The sequence below is a fragment of the Manis javanica genome, chromosome 4 (genome assembly GCF_040802235.1).
Source record: "Manis javanica isolate MJ-LG chromosome 4, MJ_LKY, whole genome shotgun sequence".
NCBI classification, from domain to species: Eukaryota; Metazoa; Chordata; class Mammalia; order Pholidota; family Manidae; genus Manis; species Manis javanica.
This window is the reverse complement of record NC_133159.1, coordinates 120352789-120369086: the sequence shown is the minus strand read 5'-3', so window position 1 is coordinate 120369086 and position 16298 is coordinate 120352789.

Below are 16298 nucleotides of genomic sequence, written 5' to 3'. Positions count from 1 at the left end.
GGGAGGCCCGAATGGTTCTCATAACCCATTTCTTGGTCCCAGAGGTTAGGGTTGATTGCTGGCTCCCAAGCCTCTGGGCTCTGTCCTGGGTTCCCCTTATCAGTCAACACAAGCAGCTGTAGAGGAGTATGACAGGAGGGCCATTCTCCCAGAGTGACTTTAGTCCCCAGTTTTTGTAGAATATCCCAGCCTAACAGCAGGCTGGGACATTCAGGTGTTACCAGGAAGCTCTGGGAAAAGGCATGGCCTTCCCACAGGCAACACAAAGGGGGAGTAAATGGAAGAGAAGTTGGCTTATGGGTAAGTCCCAAGCAGTGCGGGCTCTTGAGGTGAGGGGTCTGGAGAAGGAAGTCAGAACTGAGTAGGTGGACCCAGGATCCAAAAGGAAAGTTCCTGTCCTACTTGCCACACCCTCTGGTGTCCTTGGTTCCAGCCCAGTGATGGTGATCTCCTGCGGCAGGGCTGCCTGGAGGGGCCCGGGTCAGTCCTGGGTGAGTGGTTGCAGGCCTGGGGCTGCCCCAGATCCCTGATCCCTTCAGTTGGAGGGACAGAGGGTGACCCAGCCTTTCCATATCCTGGGCAAGCAGTAACAGATGGCCTGGCCCTTTGGGGACATTCTTTGTCCCAATATCCTGCTTGGCAGCCCATATAGCACCTTGGGGAGCAATTCTTGAGTGGGTATGGTTAGGGTACCAATGAGCGGCCCTCAGCCCCATAGGACCGCCATCATCTGGGCACGCCTAGCCTCTCTTTTCCATCCTTCCTCATGCCTGGTCTCCTCCTTCCTTTCCTTCTCCTGAGCCCTGGCCTCTAACTTGCTCTCAGTTGTAGAACACCGAGGTTGCTGCAGTAAGCATGTCATCTATTGCGGCCTCTGAGTCCTGAACTACCTTTTGGAGTTTCCTCCTAATGTCTGGTGCTGACTGGGTCAGAAATCTGTCTTGCAGGATGACCCTGCCCTCATATGAGTCCAGGTCCAGATTGGCATTTTTAATGAGTGCCTCTTTAAGCCTTTCTAGAAAGGATGTTGGGCTCTCAACAAGTCCTTGAGTCCCAGCAGAAACTTTCATATATCTGAAAACCTTCTGTCTGCCAGACTTACAAAAATCAAATAATGGTCCCAAAGCAAGTGTTGGTCAGACTTATTATAGTCCCATCCAGGATCCATGGAGGGGATAGCTGTGTCCCCTATGGGATAGTTAGGATCTGTTAGGTGAAGGCTGTTTGCACATTTCTTTGCCTCTGGAGTTACTCTTTGTAGTTCTGTGTCTGTGAGAGTCTGAGTCAGGTTAATCCAGACGTCTCTCCAAGTCATATCATAGGCCACTGTTACGTGCTGGAAACTCTCCGGATCACCAACAGGATTGTCAGTGTAGCTTCCCAGGTCTGTTTTAAGTTGTTTAAGTTCAGTGAGAGAGAAGGGCTTGTGCACAAGGTGGGGGCTGAATTCCCCTGCTGCCTCCACAGGGGGACAGATGCTCTTCAGAGGTAATGGCTGCTGACCCATAGCAGAGTGGCTCTCTGGATCAGCGAGACATCTGGCAGCATCGGGGGATCTAAAATATGGGAAGAATTGGGAAGATATGGGTGTTTTGGGGCTGAAGACTACAGGGGGTTGCAGTCTGGTGGAGGGGGCCCAGAGTAAGGGGGCGAAGTAGGATAGAATAGAGGTTTCTCTGAGGGCCTTGACTTGTTTTGACCTACACCCTCCACAGAAGGCCCAGGTTCTGGGGTCTCATCCCCTGTGGAGGGCATTGGCTTGCCTAGACCTATATCCTTCATAGAAGGCCTAGATTCTGGGGTGTCTCTGGGGAGGCCTGAAGGAAGTAGAGCCAGCCTTGTTAGTTTGCATTTGCAGAGCACATCTCCACTCTCCCAGAGGAGAAAGAAGGCCTGGATGTAGGGAACCTTCAGCCATGTACCCTGCTATTTGCAGAATAGGTCTAATTGCAGGATGTTTTTATAATTTAGGCTCCTTCTGGGGACCAAGTTTCCCCACTGGAGAGTTTGTACTGGGGTCAGGCTGTTGTGCAGAAGAACTTGAGCTGATCTTCTCAGGGTCTGGTGGTAAAAGTTGTCCCAATGTTAGAGGATGCAACCCAAAGGATGATTGCAGGGAGTCAAGTGTTGGTTCTCCATCTGAATGGGAAGAAGGACTAGTGAGTGTGAGAGCCCAATGTCTCAGGTTTGTACTTGGTGGCCTAGTGTACGTCTAGCACCAAACAGTGCTCTGGATGATGTCTCCGTCCACTGCAGTCATGACAGCTGGTGAAATGGTACCTTTTCACTGCCATCAGTTCCCATGCATGTGGATTCAACCTGAAGGGAGACGGGAGAGCCCTAGCACTTGATTAGGGAAAGGCTTGGGGATCAAAGGTGTAGAGTCCAAGTGGTACCTCTTGGACATCGCTGGGGGGTGGGCGGGGCATTAAAAGAATCTAGCATAGCCTACTCTTTGCAATCTGTTAGAGGACAGCATCCCAAAGGGGCAATACTCCCGGCTCCAGGATTCCCTGGTGACCTCACATATTAAGTGGTAGCATTGTATTGAGTGGGTGGTATCTGTGATTGTTTGCCCTTATAGGAAGGGGCAGGGGTGAAGCCATTCCAATCATATGCAAAAGAAATGGGAGAATAGGATTCTAGGGGAGTAATCTTTAAGGAAACTACTTCTCTATCCTGGGGGTCTCTATTGGTCAAGGTTTTGGAAGTAGCCACAAGTGCCAGGGTAAAGGAGAAAGGAAAGGAGGGAGGTGGCTCTCAGCTGAACCCCCAGAGTCAGCAAAAGGCATAAAGGGAGGGTTCTGGTCAGGCAGGCCTCCTGGAGATCTGAGAGCCTTGTCAGTGGCTGATAGGAAGAGGCCTGAGTCAAGGTTTGGACTGGGAGAGACTACCAAATTAGTTAGGAAAGGTAATTTCTGGTCACCTAGTGAGCTAAGGCAGCCATGAGAAAAAAAAAAACTGCTGTGATGGGGGAGAGGTTTTGGCCCTAGGTTATGTTACTCCTGCAGATGCCTGGTAGGCAGGAGAGGCAGGTTCTCAGTGGGAGGTCAGGGTAAGTCAGATGTGCAGATCCCATCAGAGTAAACATCTTCATTCTCCTCTAAACAGAAAATAGAGCAGACTCAGCAATAGAAAGAACTCTGAGCATGAAAGGGACAAAGGGTCATAGAATCAAGGGGAGGCAGAAGGCTCTTAGCTCCTACAGGGAGACACTGATGAAGAAGAGAGTAAAGGGAGAAATCTCAGGCCTTTCTGGGAAACATTCCTGGGCACCCAGTTATGAGCCGCCTCCTAGGGAGGGGTTCCCTGCAAGGTGAGCACAAGGGGGTACTACCACCATCCAGGTGTGGTGGACATCTCATGGCCAAGGGGGTCATGAGAGAAGGGTCTTCCCAGAACAGGTCAGAGGGAAGCCTGTCAGAGGAGTCTTATTTTGGAAGCCATCCTATTGACTTTTAACTGGCCATCCTGTGCATGAGTGTTTGATAGTGATGGTAAGGGTCTGATTAGCTGACTAATAGACAACACAAAAAGCGAGGAGGAAGGAAAGAAAATAAATGCAGTGAGTAGGAAAAATCAGAGAACATAGAAAAGGAAGTGTCTTGCATGGACATACTAAATGCTCTTTGGGGATTTGCTGTGGGGTTGGAAATGGGAGCTTTTGTGGTGTGCCTCCATTGCGCAGACATTACCTTGCAATTGGCGGGGTACCTTAGGCAATCTTTCCTGGCCTATGACCAACTTTTCCTGTTAAGGGATTCTCTCTGCAGCTAACACCTTAATGGCATTTAAGTGCTTGACCCTGTGCCTGCAGGTTGTGGCTGTTGTGTCCACAAGAGACAGAGAGGGGAGGGAAGGATTCCCAGAGAATAGGTAGTAGTGAGTGCTTCCACCCAGGGGGCAAGGTGTATGCAGGTTATCAGGAGTGTGGAGATCCAGGTCGCGATCCCACTTGTGGCACCAAATATGTTCTGGGTTGAGTTTGTCCTCTATTCTTGTCCCCTCTGCAGCAAAGAATTCAGACATAGACACAATAGTGAAGCAGAGAGAAAGTTTTATTTGAATGCACTCCAAGGGAGGAGCTGGCCAGAGTCAAGGCAGACAAAGGTACCAAACTTTTAGGTGAGAAGCCTTTATATTACACTCTGACTGGGAGGTACCTCTTTGACTGACAAGGTGGGGTTATTTGATTGACAGGCCAATCTATATGGCCATTCATCTCAGTAAGCATGTCCTTTCCACGATGAGGTATGGATTGGGCAATTCTTAGTTTTGACTGATTGTGCCCCCATTAGGATCTGGTTAGGAGGGAAGTTATCATCCCTGAAAAACCTTTGTTGTCTTCACATGGGACCCCCTACTTAGGCAGAGTTTGGGAGGCTTTTTCTTTTTTTTTTGAGAGGGCATCTCTCATATTTATTGATCAAATGGTTGTTAACAACAATAAAATTCTGTATAGGGGACTCAATGCACAGTCATTAATCAACCCCAAGCCTATTCCTCAACAGTCTCCAATCTTCTGAAGCATAATGAATAAATTCTTACATGGTGAACAAGTTCTTACATAGTGAATAAGTTCTTACATGGTGAACAGTGCAAGGGCAGTCATCACAGAAACTTTCGGTTTTGATCATGCATCATGAACTATAAACAATCAAGTCAGATATTATTTGTTTGATTTTTATTCTTGATTTATATGTGAATCCCACATTTCTCCCTTATTATTATTATTATTATTTTAATAAAATGCTGAAGTGGTAGGTAGATGCAAGATAAAGGTAGAAAACATAATTTAGTGCTGTAAGAGGGCAAATGTAGATGATCAGGTCTGTGCCTCTAGACTAAGTATTAATCCGAGCTAGACAAGGGCAACAAAACATCCATGGATGCTGAAGATTTCTGTCAAAACAGGGGGTGTGTGAGGTTCTAAGCCTCCCCTCTGTTAATCCCCAATTTCTCTCCTGATGGCCCCCCTGCGACTGTGCCTGTCTTAGGTTGTTTGGGAGGCTTTTTCTTTGAAACTCATCTTCTCTTTTCTGGCTGCTCATGTCTATCTTTCTATCGAACATTCTTAACAATTTCAGTAGCACCAGTGTCCCTCATTGTATCTACAGTGCCTAAAGAGACTATCATTTGGTAGGTGTTCAGCACATCTTTGTTGAATGAATGAGTAAATGGGTACATTGCTGGTGAAGGATAAAAATGATCATATTTTATGACTAAACAGAATTCTTAGTTCTGAATTTTGGGCAAAAGGCATGACAGGTTGATAGCAGAGAGAAGGAATGTGAGGACTAAACTCCTTTAGCCTTATGCAAAAATCTTCCTCTCTGGGCTAGGGGGACAGGAAATCTCCCAAATCAAAGTTAAGATAGGTAAAGGGATGGCTACCCCAGAATCTCCAGGCATATAGCAACAGAGGCCACTCTTCCTTTAATGCGGAAGAAGATGGAAGAAGCAAAGGGTGGATCTGGGAAGATCAGTCCTGGGCCAGGGTATAGTGGAGGTAGAAATGAATATGTGGATTTAAGATACGTTTTTGAGGTAGAATCTATAGGACTTGCTCTTAGACTTGATATTGAAGTGTAGAGCATCACCTTTTGAATGAAGGCTAGAGTTAATATTTCTCCAAGAACTTCAACTTATTATGGGAGGCTGGTGATAAACTAATAGAAAGGAACTAAACTCCCATCTGAAGGAGGCCTTCCTTGATAGTGGTTCATCATATTTTAGAGATTTCCTCTCCCTGTGGGGCAACATACAATCCTGCTTCCTCTGATCAGAAACTTTACAATTACTTGTTCACTAGAGATGAAGTTGAAGTTCCATCCCAAACTTGACTCTATCATCTTAAATGGCTCTAATGGCTCCCCATTGCCTAAAGATTCAGATTTAATGAATATACAAAGAAGTCCAGAGTATTGCATAACAAATATACTCCAGCTAATTCTGATGCAGGCAGTGTACGCACCACACTTGGAGAAAAACATTATGGCCCACAAGGTAAATTTCATATTCATAAACAGGACAAATAATGTTCTGCCTGATCTGTCCCTTCTTTTTCACGCCTCTCCTTACACCCCAACTACCTCTAACCTTCAGAAACTTTCTCATTCTTTTGAGAAGGAAAAGAACTTTTCTCTATCCTTTTAAGTGACTGGAGTCCTGTGAATTAAATTAACAAAAGACAGATTAACAAGAAAAAAGTGCATAATTTTTATTAATATTTACATACATGGAAATAAAATAGAATTTTTACATGCATGGAAATAAACAAAAAATAAATGAATTTCAAAGAAACAGACTTGGGGCTAATATATTTTTAACAAAGGATAAAGGATTTGGGTTTCAAGTGACAATAAATTATGGGGACATGACTAGAAAAATACATGGGGAGCCTAATGGAATATAAGGGCTATTTTAGTAAGGTCTACTTATGCAAATTCATCTGTCTTCAATGATAAGATTTGCTCTTTTTTCCCTGGGAGGAAGGTGGAGGGAGGAGCCTCCCTCCAAGGAAGATTTATGTTTTACTTTCAGGTAAATAAGGAGCAGGCAAAAAAACTCTTTCTATCTGTTGATCAGAATAATCTGATCAAAATAATCCTTATACCACCTCAAATAATCCTTCACCTAAATAGTCCTTATACCAGTGTGGCATATTTATCATCCCTTGCAATTCTAATCAGGATAAAAATATCAAGAAAATAAACAAATAAATGAAATAATTATAGTTTTTGTCAATTCTTATAAAGGAAACAACAACAAGGGGATGGAGAACAAAACAAAGGGTATACTGTGTATAAAATGGTCTGAGAGGCTTCTTGGAGAAGGTGACATTTAAGCTGACACATGAAAGATAAGGGTAGGAGCATGTTATGAGAAATGGGGAAAAAGAGCTTTATGCAAAGAAAGTAATATGTGCAAAGGCCTTGTGGTGGGAGAGATTGAATATACAATGGACAATGGTCAGGCCATATATAAAAATAGAACCCTGACCCACAATCTATAGCAACTTATCCAGGAAACTAAACCAATATCTACAATAACCATCCCAGGAAACCAGAACACACAAGTCAGATGACCAAGGGCAAGCCACCCCCGTAAGTGCCAAGTTAGCACATTACTTTGAATAAAAGTGACTATAAAAGCAATCTGCATAAGAGGAGTGCTCTGACTCTCCTTTGTGTCTCCCAGAAACCAGGGAATAAGTCTCCCATGTGAAAGGTGCCCTCCTTATTCCAGGAGCAGAGAGACATCCTCGTCACCAGGGAGGTGGAATTCTGAGCCATGAAGGCTACATAAACAAATCTTGTTATTTTTTTAATTAATTTACTACCCCAGACTAAACGCTGTTCAGAATTCCTTACTAATTGAAGCTCTCAAACATAAGTTTCTTTGTCCTGTCAATTCCTCACAGATTTATTGTCCCATATTCTAAAATGTATAAAACTGCCTGCCTTTTCTCTGGGTCTCAATTTCCTCATTGGGCCTCCATTTGGTTGTAATTAAACTTCATTTTTTTTTCTCCTTTAAATCTGTCTCGTGTCAATTTGATTCTTAGACCAACTAGAAGACTTTCGAAGAGTAGAGAAAAATGTTTACATTTTACATCAGACATGTAGGAAATCAGCCTACTTACTATCTTTAGCAAAGCCAAGCAGTTACTCCTATAATGATCGGCCCCAAATTGAGCTTCCCTACATTTTGTCTCCACTTCCAATTGGGACCAACCAGAGAAAGCCAAACATGAGCCCTTGACCAATCACTTAGGGTGCCCCACTTCTAGTCAGCGCGCCTACAACCTCCCCATGCCAGCAGTCTCAATCAGGGCATGCCTGAAGCCTTCCCTGTTCCACATGGAGGGCCTTCCCACTCCTCTGCCTGCCAAAATGCAGGGGATGGTGGCTGACTCCTTCACAAGAGCAAGCTCTGAATAAATAGCTTGTGCTTGTTCTCGTGTGATTGGTCTTGGTTTATTCCCCTGGCAGGATGAACGTTGAAGAGTCCAGGAATTGAACAGGCAGAGGGGTTTGGCCGGGCAGGCTGGGGGAGGGTGGGATGCGGCTGGAGAGAACGTCCACTTTCTCCAAGTGGGAGTCAGAAAAGGCAACCACAGTAAAGGGCTGAAATTTTATTCTATGTGAGTGAGGAACCATTGAAGAAGTAAGCTGGATTATTTCAATCTGGCTCACATTTTAAGATCATTCTTGCTCTTATGCGGGGAAAGGATGGAAACGGCAAAGGGTGAAATGGGGAACATTAGCCTCAGTCCAGGGAGGCAGTGGAGGCGGAGAGGAATAAGTAGATTCAAGGTATGTGGTAGAAGTAGAGTTTATGGGGCTTGGTAATGGACTTGATATGGAAAGGTAGAGTCAGAGAGAATCAAGGGCATGTTTTTGGAGTGATACAGGTGGAATGTGGTGTCATTTAAAGAGATGGATCCAATTGCTGTTCACAGGACAATATGTTGTTTTTTTGAGGCAAGGGGGTGTTTCATTCTGTGATAAATCAAAGCGAGAAAGTAAGTAGCTAGTTGGATATTAAAGCCCAGATCTCAGAAAACTGATATGAGATAAGAAAGGTCTATTTGGCATTATCAGCACATGGATGATTTTAACCATGAAAATTGTTGCGATCTTCTAGGGAGGGAATATAGAGAAGGAAAGGAGAAAGGCCTTTCTCTCTGGAGACTGCGTCCAGGAGGATAAGCCAAGGAGGATGAGTAGGAGGAAATGCAAGGAGAATGTGGGATTAAGGAATCTGAGAGGAGGTAAGAGTGATTCACCATCATGAATATTTCTGAGAGAGTTTGAAGAGGACAGAAAACTCTTCGGGATTTGGCAGAATAGAGGCTGCCCACATCTGTGTTGAGAGCAGTATTAGGAAAGACGGAGGCAAAAGACAAGTCATAGAGGTGAGATTGGAGCTGGAGCAGTGGAGGGAGTGCATATGGCTCACCCCGACCAGGGGCCAGCTGGAGGGAGAGTGGAGAGATGTGGCAGGATCTACACTACATTCAGTGCATATGGAAATGACCTAAACAGACATTCTCATGTGCTTGTTTTTTAAAACATTTAACTTATTTATATACTTGCAAAAGCAATATATGAGGTTTTGTTTAGCTTTCAGAGGTCATGGAATAAAAACAAAGTTCAGTGATTTCCCCAAGGTCACACAGTAGGTCAGTCAGTGGATCCTGGCAGTGCCCATGTGGCCTTGAGGGCTAAGACCCCTCACCCTAGTCTGCCCCCTGGCCCAGTCTCCTGATAGTGATTATACTCAACAAGCATTTATTATGTACCTGTATGTCAAGAGCTTTGCAAAATTAGAGCTGAGTGTCATCAGAAATGATTTAAATTCAATAGAAAGATACCCTTGAGAAAAAAAAAACTGTTCAAGGAGCAGAAGGATTCCCTAGTCCAACAAGAAGGTACATCACCAGGTAAAGTGATGACTCCTCTCCCCCTTCCCCACTCCCATCCCTCTAGTCTCCAAACACAGGTTGATGAAGGGGCAGTTGGTTGGGGATAGAATCTCGATTGGCTTCTTAAATACTAATGTTTAGCACTTTTTTAGGCTTTGCTTGTATTTCACACCTTTTCTGCTTCCTTCTCCCAGTGTGTTGTTTTATTTGTGAAGATGAGAGCAGCTTGGGAGGATGCAGAGTTTGAGATTGTGGGTGTCAGAGGTTTCATTTAAATGGGAGGATTTTAGGGGAATCCCTGAACTCCTCAGGATTCTACAGGACCTGCTTAGGACAGTGATGGCTGGTGGGTGAATGAGGGCATTTTTGCTGAAACCCCTGGGAACCGGTTTTCTATGCTCTAATTTTTTCCCACAGGGCACAGCAGAGAAGTCTCCTGCTTCAAATTGTATGACAGTTTCTCAGGAGCAGGCCTCCCTCTTCCCACCTAATGCATCACCTCTTCTTTCCCTTCAAGGCCTTGTAATGTCTGCGGGCAAATCCTCAGGCAGCTAAGTCAGCATGTCTCTATCGCCTGTGCCGTCAGGCACTGCCTCCCTGAGTCCCTTGGGCAGTCTGTAGCTTGGATGACAGCACAAGCCCCTTGATCTTGGTGCTACTTAACCTCTAAGCCTCAGTTTCCTCAAAGTGGAGGCATTGTGATGGCTCTGTTCATTTTGCAGGTTTTAAATTTTATTTATACATGTATAAAAATGTATATATATATATATGTATGTATGGTCTAACACTTTGCAGACACTAATCAGAATCCTCATAACAATCCCAAAGGCAGGCCTCTAACATGGGCAAGAAGGAAAAATAGTCCATTTTCTCAGGGGAAACTTTCCTTAAAAAGTTCTGAATTCAGATCTAGACTCCTCTGAGCTGTTTTACAGATTCTCATGAGCGTAAAAGTGAGATGATCCATGCAGGGAAATGAAGCCAACCAAACTTCTAAAATCATAGGTTATTGATTACAACCCCATTGAGGCATCTTTTCTGCTGTAACATGTGTAACAGATGGTTGTCAAGTCTGTGACACATCCCTGTGTTCAGAACTTGTTCTGCCTTTTAATTGTCAATTATTACTTCAATAAAGCTGGAAAAGAGAGAGAAGAAGGGAGGGAGGGAGGGAAGAAGGAAGGAAGGAAGAAGAAAATTCCCCCTCTGAGGGAATTTGCAGGTCTAGCATCCCCTCCAGGAGAGTGAGATAACTTTTGGGTGCTTAAAGAAATTTTAAAAAACAACTTTTCTCAAGGCACTTTAGACTACATTTAATATTTTTGACATGTAGTTTTGGTTTCTTTAGAAAAAGAGATGTTGGGGATTTTTTGCCCAGAGGTAAATGTGAGGCTCCTGAGCTCTGTATCTGGGGCAGGCGACGCTGTGCCAACAGACCCACCAAGCACAGACTCCAGGGGTGCCTCCGTTTTGCGTACGACTGATACCCGCCCGCCCCTCCTGCGGGGTCTCACCTCCTCTGACCCTCCCTGGGGCTCCACACTGCCCCTTTCAGCTGCTCTGGCTCCTCCTGCTTCACCTACCAACATCCATCCATCTAGAACTTCTGGAAATTTTTTGAAATGGGCAGTTTTTCCTTCCTATTCTTTGAATTGCTCCAGTCTTACTGCTTCTGGAGCTTCTCTATTTTTGTTTCAGAGGAATCTCAACAAGGCACTGTCGGTCTTCAGCTAGAAGTCTGCCCTGTACATTTTGAAGAGAGGGGAGGCATAGGGAGAATGTGTCCCAGACAAAGTCGAACTCACAGGATCTAGCCAGAGGTAGTGATGTCAGCAGTCTCTGACAAGGAGGCCTTTGTGTACCTTAGGCCCATATCATGTCCATGTGACACTAACGATGGCCCTGAAAACTGACCGGAGGAGAAAAGCAAAGGCTTTTTATTCAGCACTGGTTCAGCAAGGGAGTCAGCCCCCAGCACATGAGTTATGGTAGAGACCCCAAAGGGAGGCAGTGGGGTGGAAGAGCTGTATCGGCGGAACCTGTAAAGGTCAGGTTTGCCCGTGCCCCGGTGGAGGCTGTTGGTCTGGAGAAGCTGCAGGCAGCTGCGTAGAAGCAGGGCATCTTATGTGATTGGGTGGGGGGCATATTTGGCTCTCTCTGATTGGTCCTAGAGTGGAAGGGGGAACAAATCTGAGAGAAGCTGTCAGTCATTAATCAAGTCTTGGCTACTGGGGTCAGTTGTTACCAGGCCACTGGTGGGCCTGCTGGAAGGGTGCTGGAGACGGCAGTGCCATCCTAGGAGACCGACTTACGGCAGGCCACCTCCCTGGGCTGGGACTGTAGCTGCAGGGATGGTTTCCTGGGCTGGTTGCTACAGCCTGTGGGTCAGAGTTCTGTTTTTATATACAGTCCGGCCACTGTCCATTTGTATATTCAGTCTCCCAAGACCACAGCTGATTTGGAAATATTATGCATCTTGTGTCCTTCAGAGTGATAGCTTTAAAAAATTGTTTTAGTGATGCCAGGCATTTTATACACATCATCTCGTCTAATCACCACCTCAGGCCTCCGTGGGTAGTATTTGTCTTCTCTTATAAATGAGGAAATCAAGGCAAAGAGAGCACGTATATTGCCAAACATCAAATACCACAGACTGGCAGAGCAGAGATCTGAACCTATGTCTGGTTGTTCTGAGGCTTACCCCTTCCTCTGCCCTTGCCCTTCTCTACGTCCCCGCCCCTGAGCCTCAGGTGTACTGCTCTCTGCCCCTTGGTTCAGGGACCGTGGACATGGGTGTGTCCTCTCCTGTAAGGTGTCCCCATTCTTGGTCAGTAACTCTTTAAGCCAAGGTCATGCGACACCCTGCCCACTGTGGGGAAGGACAGATAAGATCTTGAGAGAACCTTCCAGATGTTTCTACGTGAATCCTTTGAGCATAGATAATTTCTCTTGCTTTTGCATTCTCATAGCACTTTGTAATTTAGGCACATAAATGAGTAAATAACATAAAAATGCCACATTTCCTCTAGGACAAGGAGCTGCTGCAAGGTGGGGCTGTTTCAGCACAGTAACTGACATACAGCTGTTTCATCCTTAACTTGGTTTTTCATACTTGATCTCAGCATGGCATGAGATTAAATTACCTGAATTTCTTCCAAATGCATGAGAGAAGGTTGAAGGCAATGTCAGAGAATTCTGAAGTAGTGTCAGGATTTATATGAATGCTTTGAGGGTGTATTGGGCTTCTAGAACTTGCCTTCCATACTCTGAAGAGGCCGCTCCAAAGAGGGGAGGTCAGGGTGTCTCTTCTCTGTCTCCGAGCGTGAAATCCCCTTGGATAGAGTTCGTTCGTAAAAAGGCAGCCCTAGCCAACGCAGAGCCCTGCAAGGAGTTAATGTACCAAGTTCGAAGATAGCAGCGGACAGAAGGTGGCGCCAAGAACCCAATCAGGCACCCTGGCTTGCAGAAATCACTTCTCATTCCCATGTGTTTTTGGAAACAGTATCCTTAAAAGTTGAGATCGAATCCCCTTGTACTCGAACCCCAGAGGGGGTGTTCCATCTCTGAACATATTCACCAGCATTGCCGGTCCCCTTGGCTCTAATCGGGTTCTTGTAGCTGCAGCCCTGTACGGCTGCTTCTCTTTTCTGGGTTCAGGTGCTGCCTGCCCAACAAGATCTAAACCTCTTTGAGGGGAACTACTGGGTCCAATATGCTGGTCCACCGCATCCCACTCTTGCGCAGCCCATGGTGTGTGGGCATACCTGCTGATGGCATTAGTCCTCACCCTGTCTAAACCTCACCTTTCCAAACTGCAAATGGGGCATATAGGACTTTCACTTCACTGTCTCCAGGACCAAATGAGATAATGTTGTCCAGCCCTTATTACAGAACCTGAGGGCACATGGGTAGCGGCCAGTGAATGCTGGCGGATCCTGTTAGTACTTCCTTGCAGGGCCGTATAAATGGACATAGCTCTGTTCTCTTAAATCATGAACTTACAGTCTTAAAAGAGCTAGAGAAGGAAAAACATTTAAGTGACCAGTTTGAGAGACAGTAACAGTCTGTTTCTCAGAGGGCACAGCCTCCCCAGAGTAGGGGCAGGAATTTACTAGGTCTCTCTCACACACACACACACACACACACACACACACACACATGGAACATTTAGAATGACCTAGCTGCATATTAAAACTTCACAGGTGTCTGAGTTACTCAGAGCACAGAGCACTGAGTGAGCTATTTATTGTGGGCATAGAAACAGACTAAGCATCTCTGTAATGGAACAAAATGTATCCTTTCTCTGGGTTGAAATTCCCAAACTCGAGTTTTAAAGGGATCTTACTTTATTGTTATTTTCTTTAACAGAAGACTTTGAGGTGTGAGCTGAAAGCTCTTACTCTCCCCTGAGTCTGACTGCTGGATTACCCAGCCGGGGCTGGTACCCAGAAATGAATAGGCATATTATACCTTCCATTAAAAGTTGTGGCTCTTAATTAAAAACGTGATTGTGGGTCTTTATGGAGACATTGTTTAGGTTTTCTTTAGCTGTTAACACATAATAAATCATTTTAAAAGGACCTTTCCCCCTATTGCTTAATGGTTAGTGTATTTTTAAAAAGCGGTGCAGAAATAAAACTGGGATTAAATTTAGTGTTTGACAAGGTGCTAAGGGGGTCACCGCCTCAGCCAGCCTAGGACAAGAAGGCTTTACTTGATCTGCATCTGACTTTCAAATCTCACCAATTCCAACCAGGCTTCACTGGTTCAAACAGCAGGGTAATTTGGTGTCAAAAAAAGTTTAACTTGTGGGTACAAGGAAAAACTGCAGACAGCCCACTCTACCCAAACTTCCCTTTATTATCTTGTAATCACAAAGCATATAACTCTGCTGAGAAGAAAAGCCTGCTTCTTTTATGAACTCTCCAGTAATGCCATAAAACAAAGGATGGCATGAGTCGCGTGCAGCAGGCACATGTGAAAAACATATAAATAGCAAAAACCTTGGCTACATTTCTTCATCCTAATAGAGGTTCCTTGAGAGTGGAGTGAGTGGCTGAAGACCTTAGCTTCCAGTCCACGTATGGGTTCTGTGTATACAGAGGCAGGAACCATGAGTCTAAGCGATGCTCACAAACATGTCCTGGCATGCTGGGCTGTTTGGGGAGCCCTTGGGCTGGATGGTGCCCTGGAGACAAAACTGGACGACAGGCCAGGAGGCGACATGGGACCTCAGTTGTACTATGTGCTCCTTTAGAATGCCTGTGGACTGCATTTCCCTACAAAGGAGGAAACAATTCTTCATAGGGGTATGATGAGATGACTAAGGCCAACGTTTTGCAAACTGCCAGTCACCAAGCAAATAAAAGAGGGTCATTGTTATGAAGATGATTTGAACCCAATTTTACCAATCATTTCTCTGAAGAATTCCTAGTTGGCTGTGAAGAAGTTCCCAGTGTTCTCTTCCTTAATGGGATGTCCAAGTAGAGAACAGCATTCTCTGCTGCTAGCCAAGAAGCTTGCTGTCCAGTGCCCGTCTCCAAGCTGGGACTGGGGCTCACAGCCTCAGGGCCTCCAGGTCGCAGTCACCCAGGAAGCCATTAGAGGGCAGGCTGCCCTTCTCCTCTCAGAACCTGGGGCACCGGTGGCCTCTGGGTTTCCCTCTCCCTGTCCTGGCTGTGACCTTCACTCTCGTGTGCCATGGAGACCACACACACAGCAGACAGTGGTTTTTCCTCGTGTTTACTGAAGGGAAACAGAATTTAAGAGGAATTCTTCAGAAATTACAAAATGCCAGACTTCTCATTCCTGGGTACAGTCCATTCCAAAGTTTATCCCTGACTCCACCCATGGTTCATCTGGCCCAGGGTCTCACCGCCTGGGGGTGGCCGCTCTCGTCAGCCTCTGCCCAGCCTGCCTCCCTGCTTCTCATCTTCATCCAGGCTCTGTTTCCCCCCTGCCACCCGATTCAGAATTCTCTTTCTGAGTCACAGGCAGATATCCCCCGTTCTCCCCACCTCAGGGGAGAGGAATGTGCTGGTATGATTTCCTTCACAGATTTTGGTGAAAAAGAGTTGCTTTCTCCCAGACAATGAAGGATCTCAGTAGAGCTACTCATGATTCCAGCCTGTACCTTGGGATGCAAATGCTGACTCATCACTTCCCACTCAGAAAGGGCAGGGTTTCCCTTTGTGCCTTCCAGCCCTGAGAAGAAACTCTGTTCTCTGCGTGTCAGTTCTGCTGCCTTTGGCTTTGAAGAACAGATCTCAGATTTAGGAGGTCTTAAAGGCTGTCCTTGGTTAAAAGGCCTCCAGGCCTAGCTGGAAATGCACAGTGAGTGACAGGGGACAGTGTGGCAGTAAGCTAGTCCCAGCCTGGGGCAGCCCATTCCATTTGGGACTGTTCGTCTCTTCTGCAGCTTCAGCCCAGCAGTTCAGTCCTTCCCTTTGGAAACATATAAAGTGAACTTTACCATTTTCTGAACGGTAATTCTTAAACCATTTGAAGATAATGACTGTGTCTTGGAATGATCCCTTTCCAGGTTAAAAACCCTGCTTCCCTCAACTCTCCCTTCTGTGGCATGATTTCATCGCACGGCTGTTCACCTCTGAGTCAAAGAACACTAGTCAGCTTCCAGTGAGTGCTCACTATTTGCCAATACTAAGTACTAGGTAAATACGAATCATGTTTATAAAACTATTATATTCGTAGTATTACACATCTTAATATTATCCTGTGATAAAAGCTTATTCTGGAGTAGTTCCAAACATAAGCAATATAGAAAGAAAAATAAAATATTCTTTTCCCAGTCCTCCAATCCCATTCCCAAGGGTGCAATGGCACCAATTTTGTGTGTGTTTTTTCAAAT